General features: G+C 34.3%; 1 long non-coding RNA gene across 5 annotated transcripts; it reads right to left on the bottom strand.

The window, feature by feature from the left end:
• Positions 1-705: 705 nt before the first annotated feature.
• On the bottom strand, positions 706-4,229 carry LOC139898605 (uncharacterized). Of its 5 annotated transcripts, none has more exons than XR_011777070.1 (6): positions 3,286-4,229; positions 3,143-3,183; positions 2,150-2,243; positions 1,970-2,035; positions 1,778-1,888; positions 706-1,159 (listed from the first exon to the last, which is right to left on the bottom strand). It is a non-coding gene; the product is annotated as an uncharacterized lncRNA (long non-coding RNA). The 5 variants fall into 5 exon arrangements; XR_011777073.1 differs by having other exon boundaries at positions 2,150-2,255; XR_011777071.1 differs by having other exon boundaries at positions 3,143-3,484; positions 3,770-3,786.
• Between the last annotated feature and the right edge of the window lie 22,609 nt (positions 4,230-26,838).

Below are 26,838 nucleotides of genomic sequence, written 5' to 3' on the forward strand. Positions count from 1 at the left end.
TTTACATTTATCGAATTTTATTATCTTTCGTTCATTAAGTGGGTTTGAGTGATCTTGATAGAATCACTACTCGGCTAGTAATCTTGTAGAATTACTAGCATTGTTTGGGTCCTAATATCCTAACAATGATTACAACTTTACAGGCAAAATAACAATAGATTCGTGTATTAAACATGGCATTGTGGGGAGGGGGTTTTTACCGCCCATGCCTTCGGATTGGGCCGTGCACATCTTTGTTCACCTTTGACGTACATTCAACGTCAGTATGTCCTACCCTACCACAATTATATTATGTAGCTTTCTTAGGATTAAAACTGTTTTTACCTTTACCGAACTTTTCGTTTCCACCCACGGAGTAACAGAGCCGGTTCTTCTTCCAGACTATCCACACCTTCATCATCCGATGTGTCACAACTGTCATCATTAGATACCATACTATCATGATAGTTTGTGTACACCTCCTTAGCCTTTTTGGGAATAGCAATAAAAGAAAACTTTATTTGCAAAATTGTATATGCGTGTACAAGTTTATACAACGATTAACTGCTGTCAATAGCTTATACGCCAATCCAACAACTAGCAATTATGTACAATATTTTGGCACAACGTGATGTCATGTATCGAAACAAAACCAATTACGATATGTTTACATTTCCATAACATTACAATTAGCTATAGCAAAGTATATCAAAACAAAACCAAATTATTATATTCAGTGTTCCCAAAACATAATTAGAAATTAAGCAACTGAATTGCTTTTGCTGCTTTACATTAAAGGGCTGAAATCATTCTATATTCTATAATTCTATATTCTATATTCTATACTAGATTTAAGAGCCCGTGCGTTGCACGGCAGCTCTAAAAAATAATATTTGAATGCGTTGTTATTGGTGCCAAAGACCCGTATTAGACAATGACGAAAGAACGAATGAATGAAAGAAACTGATCATTTGTCTGCCATAAAAGTTGCACGGGTCAAAGTTTCTAAGTTGATCAAAGTGTCAAAATGATGAGACAAAATCATAGTCATTTGGCTACATGTTTAACTTCACCAAACAAATTTAGAAAGGGTGCCAGTGTGTAAATTGTAAACCACATAAGTTTGGTAGAGGTACACCACCACCAGTTGAGCATCTATTACCTCATAATGTATTTCGACCTACAAAGAGAAAAAAAAGAGTAAGTTTCATCGAATAATTTTACGTGCGTTAATCTCATAGGCTTGTTATAGCATTTGTCAGTTAGTATTGGGAGCGATTACTTGTATGAGGCCTTGATAGTGATGAAACCCTTATTATTGATATTATCTATATTGAAACCAAATTTATTGTAAATTTAACTATTACGTACACGCTATGAATGAATACACTTTCAATGCAACAATCAATTGTTTGTAGTTGTTACCAAGTTTCCATTCTCGAATACGACATTCCCCAACTTTTACTTGAGTTTTCGTTTAGCGTGAATTCCAATAGTGATTATATATCTTAAAAATAAATATCTCTATACAGATATAGAAAACAAAAAATAAAGCATTAGTGGGTTTAGAACTAAGTATGATCGTTGTACAAAACTAATTGTATAGTACATTGCAACATATATGCAAGTAACATATTTTTGACTGTCTTCAAAAGAGGTGTGCAGGGTCAGCCAAAAACCTACCCATTTCGATACGTACCAAAGAAACTACACATTTGGATTGGCAACCCACATGCCTGACCCGCCCATTTTGCCACAACTAAAAAGTGTGTCGCAAAATACCATGAGTGTTTAGTACCTTTTATTTTAAACCAATAACCTCAGACGCTAACAGATTCGCACGTTCATCAGCTGCATTAAATTCTATCTGGGCATTCCCATACTCGGTCCTCATAGCCTCAAGTTCCACCTAGTCACATAAAAAATGTCCTAACCGATTTACAAAATATATTCAACTTGGAAATTTAGTGCCAATTGATTAAATACTAACCAACTGGGCCTTAATTTCTTCCTGCAATCTCTCCATATCAGCCTTTGATTGGTTGACAACACCTCCCTATAAAGAAAGAGAAAAAAATAGAAAGAAATAAAAATTAATGGACTTTCTTTAGATGAAGTAATGTTGGAAAATTGACAGGAGCTGTAAAAACAATGTCACGGCTAAATATACCACTTGTTGGTTAGGAATCGGTGATTGCTAAGTTCTCCGTAGCTAGAGACTCTGCAAGAACTCGAGAAGCTTCCAAAGCTCGTTGCAAAGAGAACTACAATGGCATCTATAATGGATTAATGAATGCTATTGTAGCTAAGAAAATAATCACTTCATAAGGCAAAGTAATTAGCTGATAATTACATAGATGGATAATAAAAAATTAAACATATCAAATTAAACAAAGCACTCAAACTAATAAATCAAACATAAGTTTCTTAAAAATTACTCATTAATATATTGAAGGCGATTCGTGAAAAAACATACAAAATCAAAAACCTTAAAATCTGGGCTACCAAAATTAAAAGTATACCTAAATAAATTTACTTGAAGGATAGAGTGATGAACTGTGATTATGTAAATGGTTGGATGGGGACACATTAAAGTAATATGTATATCAATTATAATTCTAGTTGCTAGAGAATACAGGGACGCAAACCATATCGAAACTTTGGAAATCAAGAAATACTTGATTGGGTTTAAAAGCAATTGCAATTATAGGTGGTAATAAATACTGATCAGGCCTAATTTCCAGTACAACATGCCAAATACATTTGTTCCAATACAATTTTGCAACTACACAAGTAATTTAATCACGATAACATACATATGTATTTACATTCACAATGCATATACATGTCACATGCATACGTATTTACTTTCATCATACATAATATCTAAGTCACGGCTTCCTTTCGACATTTAAATATTGCCACATACTGAGGGTGGCAATTACAACCCACGTCATGTTTCACTTGACATTTATGATCAAAATTTTAATAAGGTAACCCAACTTACATGAGTTTAACAATGAACGAATGCAGAAGCTATTCATAATTTCAGAAAATGATACAATCTGAAGCTTTTGTATAATTGGACCATTCATAACATTAAATGTTCATCATCAACAATAATACAAAACAGTAGAAAAAGATGGTTAAAATTAGTTTTTACTTTTGCTTTTGTTTGCTTAGATTGCATCGGCCATTCAACATCTACACATCAACAACATCTCGAAAAAATCAGAAACAACCAAATATAATTTCACAAATTTTAAAATGACATTAAAATAGTAAAGAAGAGGCTAAGAGATAAACCGTTAGGTTTATAGATAAAGCGATATAACCACCAAACACTACTATTGCATGATGCCATGGTCTAACAACAAATCGAGTGGCTTGTAGTCAATGAAACCCTGAAACTTAAAGTCTGCGCAATATATATCTGCTCATGTCAACCTATTAACTATCTGTTGCACAACCATTATGGGTGCAGCAGCAGTACCAATTTCACCACCTGAATAGACCACTCATAAATTAGGGCATATAGCTTATTCAAAAATCATATTTAATTAATAACGATCGTAAGTATATACTTAAACCTCAAAAACAGTATCATCATCATCACGTAATATAATACAGACTAAAATGTGATTAAATCGATTTGGGGAAAAAAGTTTACAACTGTAATAAACGATTAAAAAGAACTCAAACAATCAACTAATAACCTAATTGATGACTAATTCATTTACATAATAACGAATAAACTTCGATTGGATTTAACCTATAAAAAAGTCGCTACCTTTTTGAAAAAAAAAAATGAATTGCAGACCAGCAAGTTCTTTAATCGATGGTTTCTGGCGTATTGAATTTTAATTTGCAGCCAATTCGATTGTCTCGGATGCAAAATTTGTCTGAATATGATCGATTGTTACAGATCGATTGTTACAGAAGAATAAATATTTGATTGCGCTGCCGTGGAACCCTAGTGGATCTGGATAGCCAGACCCCCAATTTTTTGATTTTGTCTCCTCTTCTCCCAATTTTTGAACCATAATTCAGAGTATACGGAAGAACGTATGAATGAAATAAACGACCGGAGAGCAGCAATTGGAGAAGAAAGGAATCAGATTTCTGGAGCTCTTTGTGTGTATAGCGATTAGAGATGCCAGCGTGTTTATTAGATAGGGTAATTAGTGTTAATTAATTGGGATTAATCTTGGATTAACACATCAGCAAAAAAGATTAAGGGGTGATTAAGAGTTGACACGTCAAATCTATAATTCTATAATAAGTATAACAGCCGAGCTGAATGAACAGTAACGGGGTACTTCTGTCTTTTTGCTTCATGTGTATTTACCTTTCCTTGCACGCTTCCACTTCTCCCTGGCAAACCTTCCAGCGATTTCTTTCCCCTTCTCCATCGCCGATTTCTTTCCCCTTCTAACAACCAAACATTGGGTTGTCGTCTTCGTAAGCTGCCGCCGTTATCGATGTTTACATGGGTTTCTAGGTCACCTATTAAAGGTAAGCTGAATGAACAGTAACGGGGTAGTCCTGTCTTTTTGCTTCATGTGTATTTACCTTTCCTTACATGCTTCCGCTTCTCCCTTGCAAACCTTCCAGCGATTTCTTTCCCCTTCTAACAACCAAACATTGGGTTATCGTCTTCGTAAGCTGCTGCCGTAATCGGTGTTTAGTTGTTTACATGGGTTTCAAGGTCACCGATTAAAGGTACTGCTCTACTCCGTATCATTATTTGTAACCACTACCATACCTGCACCTTCCCATTCTTTCAGAGTCGGTGACGAAGACCGTCAAGTGCAATGTGCTCCACGAACGATTCTTGGATTTTGATACGATCGATAAAAGGTTAGGGTTTTGCCATTCTTTTTGGGTCGGTAATCGACACCAGTAGGGTTTGAAAGGTAGGGTTTCATTTTCTGGTTTTTTGCAAATAGTGGGTTTGAATTGTTTTAATCGTTTGATTAACCTTTCATAACAAGTTATTTTAAGGTTGGAAGTTAGGATTTTATCAGTAATTGGGGTGTCAAGATGTGATGGAATTCGAACCGGTATGTCGTGTCATTGTTGCTACCTGTTTACTTGCCGACGGTCGCCACTTTTCCCTTTCCGTTGTTGCTTCACCTCAACATTTTTTTGTCGTCGTCAATATTACATATCGTTTAGGTCGGATTTTGGTTACTGTTTTTTTTTTTTTTTGTTTATAAACTCTATACTAGATTAAGATTAGAATAAATTTTCCGAACTTTATATATGTTTGACGGAACTGTTTAACTTCTAATCAAAACTAGGAGTGTCCTTAGGGAGTAGAGATGACCTTCTACATCTTTCTGGAGCAAAGGAAGATGATTTGGTAATGCAAACTATTTAGTAAATTATCTGACACACATTTTTGTTGCTGCTACTTAGTATCGTGTTGTAAGTGTTGAGGGCTATTTACATAATAATGTGTATTAATCTGCTTTGTATTTCTGTAGGATGACAAACTTTGTTGACAAAGTAATAGCTTAAACTTTAAGGAATGAACAAGCACCACAGTTCGACATGAAGACTTATGAATTACTAGAAAGAACACTGATAATTGCTGCTTCTTCATGTTGCGTCAGTGAATACAGAGGTACACTCTAGCCAAAAACATATGTACACATATGTTTCTTAATACTTGCAGCTACTATTATAGCTGCTACAATCCAAACAAAAAAATACCTAAATAATTCTGTAGGTGCTAAATCCAAAAATTGTCTAGATGTATTTCTTCGTTTGAACCATAGTACTTCCCCTTGGCATCAGGAAATGAGCTTTCAGCTGCCTTTAAATATTGTTAGAATACTAATGTGATCGTCGATATTTACGGCGCTACTGCTACTGTTATTTGCTATTGTCTATACATGCATCATTGATTTATTATAGTGGAATAAACATAGATAAGTAATGAATAAAAAGTTATAGCCTTACTTATGTGTTAACCTAGAAAAGTTATATAATTCATTTAGGTTGAGATAGAGACCCTGATCTTAAACACAAGATATTTATTATATATGTTAACAGGTGACTAATGCGTTGTCTTTTATTTGTTGTGTTTTTTTTGTTTTCTTATGCTTCATGTAATGTTATTGCTAATTGTTGGGTTTGAAAACGGCTGCGCATTTTGAAATGTCCCGTTCATATTGATTATAAACGTTCCATATTAATTGATTTCGTTGAAAGGTTTTGACCTCTATATGAGACGTTTTTCAAAGACTGCATTCATTTTTAAAACAACCATAACCTTTATTTTATCAATAAAGGTTTTAAAAGCATTACGTAGATTATCAAATAATGATAATCTAAAATATACTGTTTACACACGACCATTACATAATGGTTTACAATAGAAATATATTACATCGACATATGTTTCTTGAATGCAGTTTTTACACAATATCATACAAACATGGACTCCAAATCTTGTCCTTATTTTAGTATGCAACAGCGGAAGCTCTTAGTATTCACCTGAGAATAAACATGCTTTAAACGTCAACAAAAATGTTGGTGAGTTATAGGTTTAACCTATATATATATCAAATCGTAACAATAGACCACAAGATTTCATATTTCAATACACATCCCATACATAGAGATAAAAATCATTCATATGGTGAACACCTGGTAACCGACATTAACAAGATGCATATATAAGAATATCCCCATCATTCCGGGACACCCTTCGGATATGATATAAATTTCGAAGTACTAAAGCATCCGGTACTTTGGATGGGGTTTGTTAGGCCCAATAGATCTATCTTTAGGATTCGCGTCAATTAGGGTGTCTGTTCCCTAATTCTTAGATTACCAGACTTAATAAAAAGGGGCATATTCGATTTCGATAATTCAACCATAGAATGTAGTTTCACGTACTTGTGTCTATTTTGTAAATCATTTATAAAACCTGCATGTATTCTCATTCCAAAAATATTAGATTTTAAAAGTGGGACTATAACTCACTTTCACAGATATCTCCTTCCTCGGAAATAAGACTTGGCCACGGATCGATTCACGAACCTATACAAATATGTACATATATATCAAAGTATGATCAAAATATAATTACAACCATTTTTATTATGTTTTAAAGATTTGAGGACAGCTGACTTAATAAACTTAAAACATCAAAATATATTAAAAGTGTTGTAAATATATTTTGAACATACTTTAATATATATGTATATATTATTATAGGTTCGTGAATCAACAGTGGCCAAGTCTTATTTCTCGACGAAGTAAAAATCTGTGAAAGTGAGTTATAGTCCCACTTTTAAAATCTAATATTTTGGGATGAAAATACATGCAGGTTTTATAAATGATTTACAAAATAGACACAAGTACGTGAAACTACATTCTATGGTTGAATTATCGAAATCGAATATGCCCCTTTTTATTAAGTCTGGTAATCTATGAATTAGGGAACAGACACCCTAATTGACGCGAATCCTAAAGATAGATCTATTGGGCCTAACAAACCCCATCCAAAGTACCGGATGCTTTAGTACTTCGAAATTTATATCATATCCGAAGGGTGTCCCGGAATGATGGGGATATTCTTATATATGCATCTTGTTAATGTCGGTTACCAGGTGTTCACCATATGAATGATTTTTATCTCTATGTATGGGATGTGTATTGAAATATGAAATCTTGTGGTCTATTGTTACGATTTGATATATATAGGTTAAACCTATAACTCACCAACATTTTTGTTGACGTTTAAAGCATGTTTATTCTCAGGTGAATATTAAGAGCTTCCGCTGTTGCATACTAAAATAAGGACAAGATTTGGAGTCCATGTTTGTATGATATTGTGTAAAAACTGCATTCAAGAAACTGATTTCGATGTAACATATTTGTATGGTAAACCATTATGTAATGGTCGTGTGTAAACAGGATATTTTAGATTATCATTATTTGATAATCTACGTAAAGCTTTTTAAACCTTTATTTATGAAATAAAGGTTATGGTTTGTTTTAAAAATGAATGCAGTCTTTGAAAAACGTCTCATATAGAGGTCAAAACCTCGCAACGAAATCAATTAATATGGAACGTTTTTAATCAATAAGAACGGGACATTTCAGTTGGTATCCGAGCGTTGGTCTTAGAGAACCAGAATTTTGCATTAGTGTGTCTTATCTAGTTTGTTATGATGCATTAGTGAGTCTGGACTTCGACCGTGTTTACTTGAAAAATGATTGCTTAACAAATTTTGTTGGAAACTATATATTTTTAACATGTGAATATTATGTGATATATTAATCTCTTAACGCGTTTGATATTATGTGATAGATGTCTACCTCTAGAACAAGTCCCATTGACTCACCTAATAATAATGAAGAGTCAAATGTAAATTGGAATGATTCGTGGACTGATTCACAAGTTCCCGAAGAGGAACCGGAAGAAGAATCGGAACCGGAAGAAGAATCGGAACCGGATGAAGAAATAGAACCGGTGGGGGAAATAATAAAATGGTTAAGTAAAAGAAAATCCTCAACCAACCGACCAAGGTTAATTATGGTCAATGGTGTTTCCGCCAAGGAAGCAAAATATTGGGAGGATTACCAATTCTCCGATGAATCGGATTCCGACGAGAATTCCGATGATGTTATAGAAATTACCCCAACTGAATTTAAAAAGGCAAAAGAAAATAATAAGGGAAAGGGCATAAAAATAGAGAAATCTAATTCCAACCCCGATGAACTTTATATGTATCGTCAACCCCCGAAGTCCTTAAGTTGTAACAATGACCCGGGAACCTCTAAACCACCAGGTTTTTCTAAACCAATGTGGATAACGACGGCTCGTATTAGGGGAACATCATATATCCCTAGATACTTGGCAAAACGAACCAAAACCGAAGAAGAAGAAACAAGCGAGTCGGAATAAGATAGTTGTATTCGTGTGGTGTAATATAAGTAATATAGTGTGCTTATGCTTAATGATATATGTAAAAATTGCTTGTATTAATAAGTATTTTTTTTTATGAATCTAACTCTTGTCTATTTTACAGTATAAAAACACAAAATGGATGGACAACCCAATATTTTAAGAGACCTACCCGGAGACATGATTGATGAAATCTTGTCTAGAGTCGGTCAGAATTCTTCGGCATAACTATTTAAGGCGAGATCAGTTTGTAAGACATTCGAAGAACGTTCCAAGAATGCCTTGGTTTATAAAAGGCTTTCGTTCGAAAGATGGGGGATATCACATTGGGAAATCCATAAGTTACGATGTGTTTACTTTGACGCATATATTGCGGGGAACCCAAATGCTATTTTACGCAATGGGTTAAGAAATTATTTTGACTCAATATATCCGAATATTGGACTTCGTGATTTAGAAAAAGCGGCTAACATGCAACATAAAGAAGCATGTTATGCTTACAGATTAGTAATGTTCGCTTCTCACCAAAGTGAGAACAAGAACATCGGCCTACAACTATTAAACAAAACGTTCCCACAAGTGACGGAGTCGGTAATTGGGGTAAGAAATGAGGTTTTTAGATTGTTACGGGACTGTTGGACATTACATAACCCTCATCCCTTTGACGACGTTACAACACGCTGTCTTATCAACGGCCATAACGGTTATGTTCCACAAGACCAAGGATGGGAAGTAGTCCTAGTAAAACCAGAATGCATGACTTGTTTCTGGACGTATGAATTACGTGTCTTTATTGCCTTTGCTGAACGACTTGCGTACTAGCTAGAATTATCTTCACAACTATCTTGTATCAAAGTTATTGTGTGCTATATTTCATGCTTTATGTAAAATAAGCGGTATTGTAAGTTTGTAAAATATTGTATAAAAGTTTGAACGCGAAATATTATTATAATCAGTTTTTCATATAGAATTGTAGTAGTTGAATTGTATATTAGCTACTAAGTATGAACTTAACGGGTAGGTACTACCCGAATTTAAACTTATAAAACGCTAATATGAAGAAAAAGCTTTTATAAATGAGTTCATATTATGTACGAAATACTATTAACTACTCTTAATATTCTGTATGATTAACTTGTTCCATTTGACTATTTTGAAGGAAATGGCACCGACTACTCGACACACCGTGAATATGAATGAAGAGGAATTCCGTACTTTTCTAGCTTCAAACATAGCCGCAGTACAGGCTGCGCTACATACCAACAATAACCTTGGATCTAGCAGTACAGGAAATCGTGTAGGATGCACCTACAAAGAATTCACTGCCTGCAAACCTTTGGAATTTGATGGAACTGAAGGACCGATCGGATTGAAACGGTGGACCGAGAAGGTCGAATCGGTGTTTGCCATAAGTAAGTATAATGAAGAGGACAAAGTAAAGTACGCTACGCATACCTTCACAGGTTCTGCGTTAACATGGTGGAATACCTATCTAGAGCAAGTGGGACAAGACGATGCGTACGCACTACCGTGGTCAGCATTCAAGCACTTGATGAACGAGAAGTACCGTCCCAGAACCAAGGTCAATAAGCTCAAGACAGAACTTAGAGGGTTACGAACCCAAGGATTTGATGTTACCATATACGAAAGACGATTCACAGAATTGTGCCTATTGTGTCCGGGAGCGTTCGAAGATGAGGAAGAGAAGATCGACGCGTTTGTGAAAGGATTACCGGAAAGAATCCAAGAAGATATAAGTTCACACGAGCCCGCCTCCATACAACAGGCATGTAGAATGGCTCACAAACTAGTGAACCAGATTGAAGAAAGAATTAAAGAACAGACTGCTGAAGAGGCCAATGTAAAGCAAGTCAAAAGAAAGTGGGAGGAAAACGGTGATAAGAATCACCAATACAACAACAACAGCAATTACAACAGTAATCGCAACAATTATCCCAACAATCGCAACATCAATCGCAACTACAATAAACGGCCCAACAACAACAACAACAACAACAACAACAACAACAACAACAGCAACTACAACAATCATCCCAACAACAATAATAACCGCAACAACAACAACAATCAGAAGCAGCTATGCCAAAGGTGTGAAAAGTATCACTCGGGGTTCTGCACCAAATTTTGCAACAATTGTAAAAGAAATGGTCATAGCGCGGCGAAGTGTGAAGTCTACGGACCAGGGGTTAATAGAACGAAAGGAAAAAATGGTGTCAGAACGAGTAATGGCGGAGCAAGTAGTGTCGGAGCAAGTTATGCCAATGTAGTTTGTTATAAATGTGGAAAACTGGGCCACATTATTAGAAATTGCCCAAACCAAGAGAACACGAATGGACAAGGCTGCGGAGGAGTTTTCAATATTAATGCGGCAGAGGCACAGGAAGACCCGGAGCTTGTTACGGGTACGTTTCTTATTGACAATAAATCTGCTTACGTTTTATTTGATTCGGGTGCGGATAGAAGCTATATGAGTAGAGATTTTTGTGCTAAATTAAGTTGTCCATTGACGCCTTTGGATAGTAAATTTTTACTCGAATTAGCAAATGGTAAATTAATTTCAGCAGATAATATATGTCGGAATCGAGAAATTAAACTGGTTAGCGAAACATTTAAGATTGACTTGATACCAGTAGAGTTAGGGAGTTTTGATGTGATAATCGGTATGGACTGGTTGAAAGAAGTGAAAGCAGAGATCGTTTGTTACAAAAATGCAATTCGCATTATACGAGAAAAAGGAAAACCCTTAATGGTGTACGGAGAAAAGGGCAACACGAAGCTACATCTTATTAGTAATTTGAAGGCACAAAAACTAATAAGAAAAGGTTGCTATGCTGTTCTAGCACACGTCGAGAAAGTACAAACTGAAGAAAAGAGCATCAATGATGTTCCCATTGCAAAAGAATTTCCTGATGTATTTCCGAAAGAATTACCGGGATTACCCCCACATCGATCCGTTGAATTTCAAATAGATCTTGTACCAGGAGCTGCATCAATAGCTCGTGCTCCTTACAGACTCGCACCCAGTGAGATGAAAGAACTGCAAAGCCAATTACAAGAACTTTTAGAGCCTGGTTTCATACGACCAAGCACATCACCGTGGGGAGCTCCTGTTTTGTTTGTCAAGAAGAAAGATGGTACATTCAGGTTGTGTATCGACTACCGAGAGTTGAACAAACTTACCATCAAGAACCGCTACCCACTACCGAGAATCTACGACTTATTTGATCAACTACAAGGCTCGTCTGTTTATTCAAAGATTGACTTACGTTTCGGGTATCATCAAATGCGGGTGAAAGAAGATGATATTCCAAAGACTGCTTTCAGAACACGTTACGGTCATTACGAGTTTATGGTCATGCCGTTTGGTTTAACTAATGCACCAGCTGTGTTCATGGACCTTATGAACCGAGTGTGTGGACCATACCTTGACAAGTTTGTCATTGTTTTCATTGATGACATACTTATTTACTCAAAGAATGACCAAGAACACGATGAACATTTGAGAAAGGTGTTAGAAGTATTGAGGAAGGAAGAATTGTACGCTAAATTTTCAAAGAGTGCATTTTGGTTGGAAGAAGTTCAATTCCTCGGTCACATAGTGAACAAAAAAGGTATTAAGGTGGATCCGGCAAAGATAGAAACTGTTGAAAAGTGGGAAACCCCGAAAACTCCGAAACACATACGCCAGTTTTTAGGACTAGCTGGTTACTACAGAAGGTTCATCCAAGACTTTTCCAGAATAGCAAAACCCTTGACTGCATTAACGCATAAAGGGAAGAAATTTGAATGGAAGGATGAACAAGAGAAAGCGTTTCAGTTATTGAAGAAAAAGCTAACTACGGCACCTATATTGTCATTGCCTGAAGGGAATGATGATTTTGTGATTTATTGTGACGCATCAAAGCAAGGTCTCGATTGTGTATTAATGCAACGAACGAAGGTGATTGCTTATGCGTCTAGACAATTGAAGATTCACGAGCAAAATTATACGACGCATGATTTGGAATTAGGCGCGGTTGTTTTTGCATTAAAGACTTGGAGGCAATACTTATATGGGGTCAAAAGTATTATATATACCGACCACAAAAGTCTTTAACACATATTTAATCAGAAACAACTGAATATGAGGCAGCGTAGGTGGATTGAATTGTTGAATGATTACGACTTTGAGATTCGTTACCACCCGGGGAAGGCAAATGTGGTAGCCGATGCCTTGAGCAGGAAGGACAGAGAACCCATTCGAGTAAAATCTATGAATATAATGATTCATAATAACCTTACTACTCAAATAAAGGAGGCGCAACAAGGAGTTTTAAAGAAGGAAATTTAAAGGATGAAATACCCAAAGGATCGGAGCAGCATCTTAATATTCAGGAAGACGGAACCCGGTATAGGGCTGAAAGGATTTGGGTACCAAAATTTGGAGATATGAGAGAAATGGTACTTAGAGAAGCTCATAAAACCAGATACTCAATACATCCTGGAACGGGGAAGATGTACAAGGATCTCAAGAAACATTTTTGGTGGCCGGGTATGAAAGCCGATGTTGCTAAATACGTAGGAGAATGTTTGACGTGTTCTAAGGTCAAAGCTGAGCATCAGAAACCATCAGGTCTACTTCAACAACCCGAAATCCCAGAATGGAAATGGGAAAACATTACCATGGATTTCATCACTAAATTGCCAATGACTGCAAGTGGTTTTGATACTATTTGGGTAATAGTTGATCGTCTCACCAAATCAGCACACTTCCTGCCAATAAGAGAAGATGACAAGATGGAGAAGTTAGCACGACTGTATTTGAAGGAAGTCGTCTCCAGACATGGAATACCAATATCTATTATCTCTGATAGGGATGGCAGATTTATTTCAAGATTCTGGCAGACATTACAGCAAGCATTAGGAACTCGTCTAGACATGAGTACTGCCTATCATCCACAAACTGATGGGTAGAGCGAAAGGACGATACAAACGCTTGAAGACATGCTACGAGCATGTGTTATTGATTTCGGAAACAGTTGAGATCGACATCTACCGTTAGCAGAATTTTCCTACAACAACAGCTACCATTCAAGCATTGAGATGGCGCCGTTTGAAGCACTTTATGGTAGAAAGTGCAGGTCTCCGATTTGTTGGAGTGAAGTGGGGGATAGACAGATTACGGGTCCGGAGATTATACAAGAAACTACCGAGAAGATCATCCAAATTCAACAACGGTTGAAAACCGCCCAAAGTCGACAAAAAAGCTACGCTGACATTAAAAGAAAAGATATAGAATTTGAAATTGGAGAGATGGTCATGCTTAAAGTTGCACCTTGGAAAGGCGTTGTTCGATTTGGTAAACGAGGGAAATTAAATCCAAGGTATATTGGACCATTCAAGATTATTGATCGTGTCGGACCAGTAGCTTACCGACTTGAGTTAGCTCAACAACTCGCGGCTGTACATAACACTTTCCACGTCTCGAATTTGAAGAAATGTTTTGCTAAAGAAGATCTCACTATTCCGTTAGATGAAATCCAAATCAACGAAAAACTCCAATTCATCGAAGAACCCGTCGAAATAATGGATCGTGAGGTTTAAAGACTTAAGCAAAACAAGATACCAATTGTTAAGGTTCGATGGAATGCTCGTAGAGGACTCGAGTTCACCTGGGAGCGTGAAGATCAGATGAAGAAGAAATACCCGCATCTATTTCCAGAAGATTCGTCAAAACCTTCAACAGCTTAAAATTTCGGGACGAAATTTATTTAACGGGTAGGTACTGTAGTGACCCGAACTTTTCCATGTTTATATATATTAATTGAGATTGATATTTACATGATTAAATGTTTCCAACATGTTAAGCAATCAAACTCGTTAAGACTTGATTAATTGAAATAGGTTTCATATAGACAATTGACCACCCAAGTTGACCGGCGATTCACGAACGTTAAAACTTGTAAAAACAACATGACGATATATATATGGATATACATATGGTTAACATGAGATTTTGATAAGTAAGTATCTCCATAAGTATATTAACAATGAGTTATATACATATAAACAAGACTACTAACTTAAGGATTTCGAAACGAGACATATATGTAACGATTATCGTTGTAACGACATTTAAATGTATATATATCATATTAAGATATATTAATATATCATAATATCATGATAATATAATAATTTAACATCTCATTAGATATAATAAACAATGGGTTAACAACATTAATTGAGATCGTTAACTTAAAGGTTTCAAAACAACACTTACATGTAACGACTAACGATGACTTAACGACTCAGTTAAAATGTATATACATGTAGTTTATTTAGATGTATTAAAATACTTTTGGAAGACTTCAAGACATATATCAAAACACTCATACTTAACGAAAATGGTTACAGTTACTTTCCCATTCTTTTCTTTCATCAAGAATTCTAGTCGTATTCTTACCCGTATTATACACAACTTCAAAACGTACTTACTATGGGTATATACCAATAGGAACTAGGATGGGATTCCACTCTTGATTATGTCATGTATGACTAATCAATTTTAACTTCTACCATGAGCTAGTCAACTAACTAGAACTCCTTTTAACCCCACTCACCACTCACCAATTACCACTCATCATTCACTCCATTTCACTTCCAATTCTCTTTCTAATTCTCTCTCAACACACACACACTATTATGAACGTATTTTTACAGTAGTTAATCATCATCTTCATCAAAAATCACTTCAAGAATCAAGCTATAATCATCATAGGAAGAACACTTCAAGAACACTTCAAAAATCCCTTCAAGTTTACTAATTTACTTCCAAGCTTTCTAATCCATTCCAGTAATCATCTAAGATCAAGAAACCTTTGTTATATACAGTAGGTTATCTTTCTTATTCAAGATAATATTCATATTCAAACTTTGATTCAATTTCTATAACTATAAACTATCTTAATTCGAGTAAAAATCTTACTTGAACTTGTTTTTGTGTCATGATCCTACTTCAAGAACTTTCAAGCCATACAAGATCCTTTGAAGCTAGATCATTTCTTGTCACTTCCAATAGGTTTACCTACTAAACTTGAGGTAGTAATGATGTTCATAACATCATTCGATTCATATATATAAAACTATCTTATTCGAAGGTTTAAACTCGTAATCACTAGAACATAGTTTAGTTAATTCTAAACTTGTTCGCAAACAAAAGTTAATCCTTCTAACTTGACTTTTAAAATTAACTAAACACATGTTCTATATCTATATGATAGGCTAACTTAATGATTTAAAACCTGGAAACACGAAAAACACCGTAAAACCGGATTTACGCCGTCGTAGTAACACCGCGGGCTGTTTTGGTTTAGTTAATTAAAAACTATGATAAACTTTGATTTAAAATTTGTTATTCTGAGAAAATGATTTTTATTATGAACATGAAACTGTGTCCAAAAATTATGGTTAAACTCAAAGTGGAAGTATGTTTTCTAAAATGGTCATCTAGACGTCGTTCTTTCGACTGAAATGACTACCTTTACAAAAATGACTTGTAACTTATTTTTCCGACTATAAACCTATAATTTTTCTGTTTAGATTCATAAAATAGAGTTCAATATGAAACCATAGCAATTTGATTCACTCAAAACGGATTTAAAATGAAGAAGTTATGGGTAAAACAAGATTGGATAATTTTTCTCATTTTAGCTACGTGAAAATTGGTAACAAATCTATTCCAACCATAACTTAATCAACTTGTATTGTATATTATGTAATCTTGAGATACCATAGACAAGTATACAATGTTTCGACCTATCATGTCAACACATCTATATATATTTCAGAACAACCATAGACACTCTATATGTGAATGTTGGAGTTAGCTATACAGGGTTGAGGTTGATTCCAAAATATATATAGTTTGAGTTGTGATCAATACTGAGATACGTATACACTGGGTCGTGGATTGATTCAAGATAATATTTATCTATTTATTTCTGTACATCTAACTGTGGACAACTAGTTGTAGGTTACTAACGAGGACAGCTGACTTAATAAACTTAAAACATCAAAATATATTAAAAGTGTTGTAAATATATTTTGAACATACTTTAATATATATGTATATATTGTTATAGGTTCGTGAATCAACAGTGGCCAAGTCTTATTTCTCGACGAAGTAAAAAATCTGTGAAAGTGAGTTATAGTCCCACTTTTAAAATCTAATATTTTGGGATGAGAATACATGCAGGTTTTATAAATGATTTACAAAATAGACACAAGTACGTGAAACTACATTCTATGGTTGAATTATCAAAATCGAATATGCCCCTTTTTATTAAGTCTGGTAATCTATGAATTAGGGAACAGACACCCTAATTGACGCGAATCCTAAAGATAGATCTATTGGGCCTAACAAACCTCATCCAAAGTACCGGATGCTTTAGTACTTCGAAATTTATATCATATCCAAAGGGTGTCCCGGAATGATGGGGATATTCTTATATATGCATCTTGTTAATGTCGGTTACCAGGTGTTCACCATATGAATGATTTTTATCTCTATGTATGGGATGTGTATTGAAATATGAAATCTTGTGGTCTATTGTTATGATTTGATATATATAGGTTAAACCTATAACTCGCCAACATTTTTGTTGACGTTTAAAGCATGCTTATTCTCAGGTGAATATTAAGAGCTTCCGCTGTTGCATACTAAAATAAGGACAAGATTTGGAGTCCATGTTTGTATGATATTGTGTAAAAACTGCATTCAAGAAACTGATTTCGATGTAACATATTTGTATGGTAAACCATTATGTAATGGTCGTGTGTAAACAGGATATTTTAGATTATCATTATTTGATAATCTACGTAAAGCTTTTTAAACCTTTATTTATGAAATAAAGGTTATGGTTTGTTTTAAAAATGAATGCAGTCTTTGAAAAACGTCTCATATAGAGGTCAAAACCTCGCAACGAAATCAATTAATATGGAACGTTTTTAATCAATAAGAACGGGACATTTCAAAAGGATCCTTGGATGGCTTGAAAGTTCTTGAAACAGAATCATGACACGAAAACAGTTCAAGTAAGATTTTCACTCGAAATAAGATTGTTATAGTTGTAGAAATTGAATCAAAGTTTGAATATGAATATTACCTTGAATTAGAAAGATAACCTACTGTAAATAACAAAGGTTCCTTGATCTTAGATGATTACTTGGAATTGATTAGAAAGCTTGGAAGTAGACTTGCAAACTTGGAAGTATTCTTGATTTTTATGAAACTATATTTATGGAATTTATGAAGAACACTTAGAACTTGAAGATGGAACTTGAGAGAGATCAATTAGATGAAGAAAATTGAAGAATGAAAGTGTTTGTAGGTGTTTTTGGTCGTTGGTATATGGATTAGATATAAAGGATATGTAATTTTGTTTTCATGTAAATAAGTCATGAATGATTACTCATATTTTTGTAATTTTATGAGATATTTCATGCTAGTTGCCAAATGATGGTTCCCACATGTGTTAGGTGACTCACATGGGCTGCTAAGAGCTTATCATTGGAGTGTATATACCAATAGTACATACATCTAAAAGCTGTGTATTGTACGAGTACGAATACGGGTGCATACAAGTAGAATTGTTGATGAAACTGAACGAGGATGTAATTGTAAGCATTTTTGTTAAGTAGAAGTATTTTGATAAGTGTTGATAATGCTAAAAACGAACATATATTTCATAGCATTATTCTTCAAGAAAGACAAACTTTTAGTTGCAATTGTTCTATTTACAAGTGATATTCGTTTAAATAATAAAAGGTGAAGACAAAAGACAGATTCGACGAATTGAAGACGCAAACGACCAAAAAGCTCAAAAGTACAAAAGACAATCAAAAAGGTTCCAATTATTGATAAGAAACGTCTCAAAATTATAAGAGTACAAGATTCAAAACGCAAAGTACAAAATATAAAATTGTACGCAAGGACGTTCGAAAATCCGGAACCGGGACCAGAGTCAACTCTTAACGCTCGACGCAACGGACTAAAAATTACAAGTTAACTATGTATATAAATATAATATAATATATAATTAATTATATTAATTATATATATATTATATATATATTATAAAACCGTCGGCAGCAAAAGACTCCAAGGGTGTGAGCTGTAAATTCATCCTCCGCTACTCGCGGAGTTTGAAGAGGTTTTCACCGCAAGTCGCGGAGCCCCAAAAATCGACTCTGGCTATAAAGCAAACCGAATTCTGATCATTTTTCATATTCTATTTCTCTCTTCTCTCATATATACGTAAAATATATATATATAATTTATATTTTAATTTTAATTTTAATTATAATTCTAATAATAAGGGTATGTTAGCGAATATTGTAAGGGTGTAAGTCGAAATTCTGTCCGTGTAACGCTACGCTATTTTTAATCATTGTAAGTTATGTTCAACCTTTTTATATTAATGTCTCGTAGCTAAGTTATTATTATGCTTATTTAAAACGAAGTAATCATGATGTTGGGCTAATTACTAAAATTGGGTAATTGGGCTTTGTACCATAATTGGGGTTTGGACAAAAGAACGACACTTGTGGAAATTAGACTATGGGTTATTAATGGGCTTTATATTTGTTTAACTAAATGATAGTTTGTTAATGTTAATATAAAGATTTACAATTGGGCGTCCCTATAAATTACCATATACACTCAATCGGACACGATGGGCGGGGTATTTATATGTACGAATAATCGTTCATTTAACCGGACACGGGAATGGATTAATAGCCACTAGAATAATTAAAACATGGATAAAATTACATTCAAGGGTAATTGGTGTAATTGTTAACAAAGTAGTAAAACCTTGGTTTACACGCAGTCGATAACCTGGTGTATTCATTAAACAAAGTATTAAAACCTTGTTACAATTCGAATCCCCAATTAGTTGGAATATTTAACTTTGGGTATAAGAATAATTTGATGAGGACACTCGCACTTTATATTTATGACTGATGGACTGTTATGGACAAAAACCAGACGGACATATTAAATAATCCAGGACAAAGGACAATTAACCCATGGGCATAAAACTAAAATCAACACGTCGAACATCATGATTACGGAAGTTTAAATAAGCATAATTCTTTTATTTCATATTTAATTTCCTTTATTTTATATTTAATTGCACTTCTAATTATCGCATTTTTATTGTTATTTTATTTAATCGCACTTTTAATTATCGTACTTTTTAATTATCGCAATTTTATTTTATCGCACTTTTATTATTCGCAATTTCATTATCGTTATTTACTTTACGCTTTAATTTAAGTCTTGTATTTATTTTATATTTTACATTAGGTTTTAACTGCGACTAAAGTCTTAAAATCGACAAACCGGTCATTAAACGGTAAAAACCCCCCTTTATAATAATAATATTACTTATATATATATTTGTATTTTTATAAAAGTAAACTAATATAGCGTTACGCTTTGTTTAAAGATTTCCCTGTGGAACGAACCGGACTTACTAAAAACTACACTACTGTACGATTAGGTACACTGCCTATAAGTGTTGTAGCAAGGTTTAAGTATATCCATTCTATAAATAAATAAATATCTTGTGTAAAATTGTATCGTATTTAATAGTTTTCCTAGTAAAATATAAACTATTTTATATACACCTCGCATAACATCAAGTATTTTTTTGGTGCCGCTAGCGGGGAATTATCTTAAAAGCCGGAAGCGCAACGCTAATATAAAAAAAAAAGATTTTTAGCTTACTTCTATTAAAAATTCGTTTTTGTAAAAATACGTTTTAATTATTCGAAAATATAAAAAGAAAAACAAAAATTTATATATTTTTAAGAGTTTGTTAAAAGTTTTATAAGTTTCTTTATCTTTATTTTAGTTTATAATAATATAAATTTTATTAAATATCTTTTATATATAGAAAAAAAACAGAAAACAGAAAATAAAAAATAAAAAAAAAATAACGAAAAAAACGCGTCGAATATTTAAATCTGTCATCTGAATTTTTGAACCCCGCGACTCGCGGGGTTTGAAGCATTATATACCGCGACTCGCGGAGATGCTCTGACACGAGACAGAACCCTAATTCAGCATTTATTATGGATTATTAATTATTATTATTATTATTAACCCTAATTATTATTAATATTATAATTAAGTTTTATTTTAATTTAAGTTTTATTTAATTTATATTTTAGTTTATTAAGTTTAATTAAATTGTAAAATTAATAGTTTAATAAAATAAATAATATAAAAATAATATTTTTATAAAAATTGTACTTTTTACAACTTTTTATATATTTTTATATTTTGTCCCTTTTTAATCATTGTAGCATAACTTTTGTATTTTTAGCTCATATTTAATTTTAAACTTAGTTTTTGCTATAGTTATTTTTACTCCTAGATTTTTAGGCTTTGCCGTAGAATTCCTTAAGTGCTTTTTCTTTAGACTAAGATTTAGGTGCTTTAGAATTTTGCGACGCCTTTCTAAGTTTTAGTTTATTTTTAAGTTATTTCCATTTGGGATTTAGTTTTTCCTGTAAGCTTTAATATTTTTAGACGACCTTTTACTATGTATCAATTATCATTCCAATTAGTAATTTCAATTTGCGATTATAATTTTAAGTTAGTTGTAGTAATAAGGTTAGGTTAGTTAAGTATTTTTAAGATTTTATAAGTTTCTTTTATTTTTCCGTCACCTTTTATTTTTCAACCATTTTTTCTTTTTCGACCTTTTGCGACGAACTCTCTTTTTCTTTCTTATTTCTCGCCATTCTAGTTTTTAGGACTTAGAATTTTTTTTCTACTTCTTATCTAAATTTCTTAAAATTACGAAAATTTATTTTGAGTGGTTAAATTGATAGACATCAAAATTTTCTGGTTCGTAGTAATAGTTAGATTTGTACGTGGACCGGGTTATTGGAGCCAAACAGTCCTCAATTATATTGAGACCAAACGAATCCTGCCCCTCTGCTGCATCTTTTGGCTATTCGAAACGTGGGCAAAATCAGAAAAGTCTATTGATTGGATAACTTATTATAATTTTTCTTTCTTTTTAAAAAACTAATAGGATATTCAGTGAATGCACCGAGCAAGACGTTCATCACCTTTTGTACGTTCACCACCTGTAACTAGATCAAGACATTTAGCAAATATAACCGCCGTTGATTTTTCTTTAGAATCGTCATCCAGTAGACCAAATACTTCAGTTCAAATTTCCGATAATCCATTTTTTGAACCCAACCTCACAATTGAGAATCCGGAGAATATTCAGGAACGGTTCGTAGATCCTGAACCACTAAACTTTCCTCCGGAACCACCAATCATTCAAACAGAGATTGTTGAGGAACGAACCATTAAATCAGAATCATCTAGTGATACCGATTCAACAAATTCAATTATGGAGAATCTGGAACCTTTAAGTATGGAAGACCGAATGAGAGCTAAACGCACTGGCCAAGGTCACGCAATTACTCATCCAGACATTAATGGGCCAGATTATGAAATCAAAGGACAAATTCTACACATGGTGACTAATCAATGCCAATTTAGTGGTGCGCCGAAGGAAGATCCAAATGAACATCTACGTACCTTTAATAGGATCTGCACACTATTTAAAATCCGAGAAGTGGAGGATGAACAGATATATCTCATGTTATTTCCCTGGACTTTAAAGGGAGAAGCCAAAGATTGGTTGGAATCGTTACCTGAAGGGGCAATCGATACATGGGATGTTTTAGTTGACAAATTTCTTAAACAATTCTTTCCTGCATCTAAAGCCGTAAGACTTCAAGCAGAAATTGTTACGTTCACACAGAAACCAAATGAAACTCTATATGAGGCGTGGACTAGATATGGAAAATTGTTAAGAGGATGTCCGCAACATGGTTTAGACACCTGTCAAATAGTACAAATATTCTACCAAGGATGCGACATCACTACAAGAAAAGACATAGATATAGCAGCTGGTGGTTCTATTATGAAGAAAACCGAAACTGATGCTTACAAAATTATTGATAACACTGCTTCCCACTCACATGAGTGGCACCAAGAAAAAGATATCATTAGATCATCTAAAGCAGCTAGAGCCGATTCTAGCCATGACTTAGATTCCATTTCCGCAAAGATAGATGCTGTGGAGAGACGAATGGAAAAGATGACTAAGGATATTCACTCAATACGAATTAGTTGTGAGTAGTGTGGAGGACCACATTTGACAAAAGATTGTCTCAGTATTGAATTAACAATGGAACAAAGAGAGAATATTTCATACATAAACCAAAGGCCTGGAAATAATTATCAGAATAATTATCAACCGCCAAGACCGATTTACAATCAAAACTAGAATTATAACCGAAATATTCTATACAACAACCAACAAGGTCCTAGCAATCAACAAGTATCCAATAATACTTACAATCAGCAAAGACCTAATTTTCAAAACAAACCACCACAACAAACCGATGATAAAAAGCCAAATTTAGAAGATATGATGACGAAGCTAGTTGAAACTCAAACGCAGTTTTTCACATCTCAAAAACAAACTAATGAACAAAATGCTCAAGCATTTAGAAATCAACAAGCTTCTATTCAAAATCTGGAACAAGAAGTAAGTAACCTAGCAAGGTTAATAGGTGAAAGAAAACCGGAAAGTCTACCTAGTGATACAAATGCTAACCCCCGGAATGAAACAGCTAAAGCTATTACCACAAGAAGTGGTACAACACTTAAACCACCTGAAATACCTGTAACTTCTGATGAAACTATTCCTACTCCACAAGAACCACAACCTGACCAAGATAAGGAAAAAGAACTGGTAGTTGAAAAGGTTAATGAAAATAACACAGTTAAGGATAAACCTTATGTTAAACCATACCAACCACCACTTCCTTACCCGAGTAAAATGAAGAAAGAAAAACTTGAAGCCGAGCAATCCAAATTCTTGGATATGTTTAAACAGATAAATGTAAATCTTCCTTTCATTGATGTGATTTCAGGAATGCCAAGATATGCTAAATTCTTGAAGGATCTAATCTCAAATAGAAAGAAAATGGAAGAACTCTCGGCTGTTACTATGAATGCTAATTGTTCAGCAGTGCTGTTGAATAAGATACCAGAAAAACTATCTGATCCAGGATGTTTCACAATTCCATGTTTTCTGGGTAGTCTTAGTTCAATAGAAGCATTGGCAGACTTAGGTGCTAGTATAAATCTAATGCCGTATTCACTATACGCTAAACTAGACCTTGGAGAATTGAAACCAACCAGAATAAGCATACAACTAGCCGATAGATCAGTAAAATATCCTAGAGGGATAATGGAGAACATGCTAGTTAAAGTTGGTAATTTAGTATTTCCAGTAGATTTTGTTATTCTGGATATGGAAGAAGATTCTCGAGTACCTCTCATATTAGGAAGACCATTTTTAAACACGGCTAAAGCAATAATAGACGTGTTCAATAAGAAACTGACCCTAAGTATAGAGGATGAGAGTGTTACCTTTTCAGTGGATAGAGCCATGCAACAACCGCAATCTGCAGATGATACATGCTATTATATTCAAACTGTAGATCCATATGCTGAATTGTTAGAAGAATTTCCAGAATTACAAGGAACGGGAGAATGTTCTGTAGGAGAAGGAACCGAACCAATTGATGAAGCTGAAATGTTAGCTACACTTATGGATAATGGATATGAACCAACAACAGAAGAACTTCAAATGTTAAAAGAGGAAGACCGATATCGATACAAATCATCGATAGAAGAACCGCCGATATTAGAGTTAAAGCCACTTCCAACCCATTTGGAATACGCTTATTTACATGGTGAATCTGAATTACCTGTAATAATATCGTCTTCTCTCACAAATGATGAAAAATCTCAACTCATTTCTATGTTGAAAGCTCATAAACCAGCCATTGCATGGAAGATTCATGATATTAAAGGAATAAGTCCTTCGTATTGCACACATAAAATCCTTATGGAAGAAGGTCATAAAACGTATGTGCAACGCCAACGAAGACTAAATCCTAATATGAAAGATGTAGTTAAGAAAGAGATTATTAAACTGCTAGATGCAGGTTTGATATATCCAATTTCTGATAGTCCATGGGTAAGCCCAGTTCAATGCGTACCAAAGAAGGGTGGCATGACTGTCATTACAAATGAGAAAAATGAGCTTATTCCTACTAGGACTGTAACAGGATGGCGTGTATGTATTGATTATAGAAAATTAAATGACGCCACCAGAAAAGATCACTTTCCCTTACCTTTCATAGATCAAATGTTGGAAAGATTAGCCGGAAATAGTTACTATTGCTTTCTAGATGGATTTTCCGGATATTTTCAAATTCCAATAGCACCCGAAGATCAAGAGAAAACCACATTCACGTGCCCTTATGGTACTTTTGCTTACAAACGCATGCCATTTGGACTTTGCAACGCCCCTGCAACCTTTCAAAGGTGTATGATGGCGATTTTTCACGACATGATAGAAGAATGCATGGAAGTATTCATGGATGACTTTTCAGTCTTCGGTGATACATTTAAATCATGTCTAGTTAATCTGGAACGAATGCTAATTAGATGCGAACAATCAAATCTAGTACTTAATTGGGAGAAATGCCATTTCATGGTTAAAGAAGGCATCGTTCTTGGACATAAAATTTCAAAAGAAGGAATTGAAGTGGATAGAGCTAAAGTAGATGTAATTGCTAAACTTCCACATCCCACCAATGTTAGAGGAGTTAGGAGTTTTCTAAGGCATGCCGGTTTTTACCGACGTTTCATAAAAGATTTTTCTAAAATTGCCACTCCTATGAATAAACTCCTAGAAAAGGATGCGCCATTCATCTTTTCAGATGAATGTATCAAATCTTTTAATATTCTTAAAGAAAAACTCACTAATGCGCCGATCATGATAACACCAAATTGGAATCTACCATTTGAACTAATGTGCGATGCAAGTGATTTTGCAATGGGAGCCGTTTTAGGACAAAGGATTGAAAAACGATTTCAACCTATATATTATGCTAGTAAGACATTACAAGGAGCACAAACAAACTATACAACTACTGAAAAAGAACTCCTTGCTATTGTCTTTGCTTTTGAAAAATTTCGATCATATCTCGTTCTAGCAAAAACGGTGGTCTATACCGACCATTCTGCTCTTAGATACCTATTTTCAAAACAAGATGCTAAACCAAGATTAATCCGTTGGATCTTACTCTTACAAGAGTTTGATATTGAAATCCGAGATAAAAGAGGAGCAGAAAATCTCGCCGCTGATCATCTTTCTCGTCTTGAAAATCCCGAATTAGAAGTTCTAAATGAATCAGCCATACAAGACAACTTTCCTGATGAATATCTATTGAAGATAGATTATAAAGAAATCCCATGGTTTGCAGACTATGCAAACTACTTAGTTTGTGGATTCCTTGAAAAAGGATTATCGTACCAAAGACGAAAGAAATTCTTCAGTGATATAAAACACTATTTCTGGGAAGATCCACATCTGTTTAAAAGTTGTCCCGATGGAATAATACGCCGATGTGTATTTGGAGATGAAGCTAGTAAAATTTTAAACCATTGTCACACAGGACCAACAGGAGGGCATTATGGGCCTCAACTAACAGCAAGAAAAGTTTATGAAGCTGGATTCTATTGGCCTACAATTTACAAAGACGCACACCTTCTTTGCAAATCCTGTGATGCATGTCAAAGGGCCGGAAAAATAAGTCAACGTGATGAAATGCCACAAAATGTCATCCAAGTATGTGAAGTATTTGACATTTGGGGTATTGACTTTATGGGTCCATTTCCAAAATCTAATAATAATCTATATATACTCGTAGCCATTGATTATGTATCTAAATGGGCGGAAGCACAAGCT

This window comes from Rutidosis leptorrhynchoides, chromosome 3 (assembly GCF_046630445.1).
Source record: "Rutidosis leptorrhynchoides isolate AG116_Rl617_1_P2 chromosome 3, CSIRO_AGI_Rlap_v1, whole genome shotgun sequence".
Taxonomy (NCBI): domain Eukaryota; kingdom Viridiplantae; phylum Streptophyta; class Magnoliopsida; order Asterales; family Asteraceae; genus Rutidosis; species Rutidosis leptorrhynchoides.